The sequence below is a fragment of the Triticum aestivum genome, unplaced genomic scaffold (assembly GCF_018294505.1).
Source record: "Triticum aestivum cultivar Chinese Spring unplaced genomic scaffold, IWGSC CS RefSeq v2.1 scaffold109718, whole genome shotgun sequence".
Taxonomy (NCBI): Eukaryota; Viridiplantae; Streptophyta; class Magnoliopsida; order Poales; family Poaceae; genus Triticum; species Triticum aestivum.
This window is the reverse complement of record NW_025226474.1, coordinates 24,687-27,603: the sequence shown is the minus strand read 5'-3', so window position 1 is coordinate 27,603 and position 2,917 is coordinate 24,687. Positions and strand designations below refer to the sequence as shown.

Here is a 2,917-nt window from a genome sequence, read left to right as displayed (position 1 = left end):
TCCAAACGGCGATTAGGTGGCGATTATCTTACATGGCACTTTTACGGAAAGGGCCATCTTACCCTAGATGGAAGGGGTGTTTTGGAGAATATACGAGACCCCGTAACGTTTACGACAACTGCTGGAGAGTTTTTTTTTTTTTTGCCCAACTTCCTCTAAACCTTGGTTATTTTATGGATATGGAAAGTGTTGAAGATGCTCTGAGAACGGGAAAAAAATCTCCCATGCATAGGAGGTCCCATGCGTGCCTCATTTGTCCATTTGGTTGGAGATGAGCTTTGCTACACCCACGTAAAATCCTTACCCTTTTTTTACAAACCTGTTGACTTGACCTTATTTGATTTGAAGGGAAAAAAAGCCCAGGCCGACCCGTTGAATTCAGGGGGGTTGATTAATTAGTTGAGGAAAAGAAACTACATAGCTTTATTAGGTATAGTAAGGTTACCTAATTTTCCTCTTTTGTAAAAGTAGCACCTAAGAGCATCTCCGTAAAAATGGATTTACGGGTGTCCATATAATTTAGAGGAAGTTTTAGGTGATGTATTTTCTTAGTTTCATGTAAGACCTTCCCATAAAAGTGGTTTTTGATGATGGGGCGACGACGAAGGCAAACTCTAGTGACAACTGACAGCGGACGACGGTGGTCGACGGAGGCGGGCGACGACGCGGCGCCGATGGTCCTTGATGCCAGCATGGCTCCAAACGGCAATTAGGTGGCGGTTATCTTACATGGCACTTTTACGGAAAGGGCCATCTTACCCTAGATGGAAGGGGTGTTTAATTTGGAGAATATACGAGAATTTACGACAACTGCTGGATTTTTTTTTTTTGCCCAACTTCCTCTAAACCTTGGTTATTTTATGGATATGGAAAGTGTTGAAGATGCTTTAAGAACGAAAAAAAAAGATCTCCCGTGCATAGGAGGTCCCATGCGTGCCTCATTTGTCCATTTGGTTCGAGATGAGCTTTGCTACACCCACGTAAAATCCTTACGGTTTTTTTTTACAAACCTGCTGACTTGACCTTATTTGACTTGAAGGGAAAAAAAGCCCAGGCCGACCCGTTGAATTCAGGGGGGTTGATTAATTAGTTGAGGAAAAGAAACTACATAGCTTTATTAGGTATAGTAAGGTTACCTATGTTGGAGATTTTCATGCATGCATGATGACATTGATTATTTTTGTGGGCCCGACATGCAACTTTTGGCAGAGATGACATGCTCCACCCATCCAACCTCTCATTCTTTTTCAAATTTTTTTCAAATTTGAATCTACTGTATCTTTTGACCGAAAGTCCAAATTAAATTTCATTTGCATATTCGTGTTCCTTGCGACGAGAACATTCAAACTAGATCACTCTTGAATACATTAATTTTACTACAAATATTAAAACTTAATAGTCATAATATTAAGTTTTTACCAAGTTTCGTTTGTTTAAGGTTTAGAGTTTACTATTTTAGGGTTAAGGGCTTAGGGCTTATGATTGGGGGTTAGGGCTTTTAGTTTTAGTATTTAAAACTTGATGATTTTATCCTTTGTCGTATCAAGTTCTAATAGATGACCCTTGCAAAAAAAAGTTATAATAGATGAAAGTTAGTGAAGAAATTTTAAACTTGTCAAAACGGATTCACGATTGCTCTTATTTGTCAAGGAGCACAAATCCGCAAACGAAACATAAATTATACTTTTAGTTCAAGGGATGCAATAGGTTCAAATTTAAAAGGTAAAATAAAAGGCGTGGATGGGTGAAGCATGTCATCTCTATCAAAAGCTTCATGCGGTGACCCCATCCAAAATAATCAATGGACTAATGCATGCACCAGAGAGAATCCATTCTCCTAAGAATAGGTACATCTTACCCTACCTGTGCGGACGGAGACGAGACATCGCGCGCTGTTAGAGCTCCACCTCCACTAGCTTCCACTCCAAAAATGGCGACCAGCCAGGGCCAGGCGGCCATACATTTCCCAAGACGCACTACATATACGCTAACACCAGTCCGCCAGAAGCTAGGAGAGGGAGACGACGATCGACGGGCTACCAGTGAGTTAGTTACCCATGGGCCGCCACATGGCGCTTCCCCAGCTCCTGGCGCTCGCGGCCCTAGTGGCGTCGCTGCCGTCGGCTTCCCCCGCGGCGGCGGGGACGGCTGGTGCATTCGACAACTGGCTGTCGGCGAACCAGAAAGATTTCGCGATCAACCAGGCGTTGTACGCGAAGAAGGCGGTGGGTGACACGGGCAGCACCATCGACGAGTCCCTGTCCAAGGCGGAGGATAACAAGACCACCTACGTGGTGGACCCCAAGGGCGGTGGTGACTACAAGACCATCACGGCCGCGATCGACGCCATCCCGGAGGGCAACACCGGTCGCGTAATCCTGGACCTGAAACCCGGCGAGTACCGTGAGAAGATCTTCCTCAACCTCAGCAAGCCCTACGTCACTTTCAAGTCCGATCCCAAGAACCCGGCCATCATCGCCTGGAGCGACACCGCTGCGACGCTAGGGAAAGATGGGAAGCCCGTGGGCACGGTGGGGAGCACCACCTGCGCCATCGAGTCCGACTACTTCGTGGCGTACGGCGTGGTGTTCAAGAACGACGCGCCACTGGCCAAGCCGGGGGTCAAGGGCGGGCAGGCGGTGGCGCTGCGTACGTTCGGCACCAAGCAGGCCTTCTACAACTGCACCATCGACGGCGGGCAGGACACGCTGTACGACCATAAGGGGCTGCACTACTTCAAGGACTGCGTGATCAAAGGGAGCGTGGACTTCATCTTCGGGTTTGGGAGGTCCCTGTACGAGAACTGCCGCATCGTGTCCATCGTGAAGGAGATCGCCGTGCTCACGGCGCAGCAGCGGACCAAGACCATCGAGGGCGCTATCGAGAGCGGGTTCTCGTTCAAGAACTGCACCATCAT

The 2,917-nt window shown here is 47.4% G+C and overlaps 1 pseudogene; it reads left to right on the top strand.

Moving 5' to 3' along the window:
• Positions 1 to 1,989: 1,989 nt before the first annotated feature.
• Positions 1,990 to 2,917, top strand: part of LOC123172602 (putative pectinesterase 63) — a 2,309-nt pseudogene continuing 1,381 nt past the window's right edge.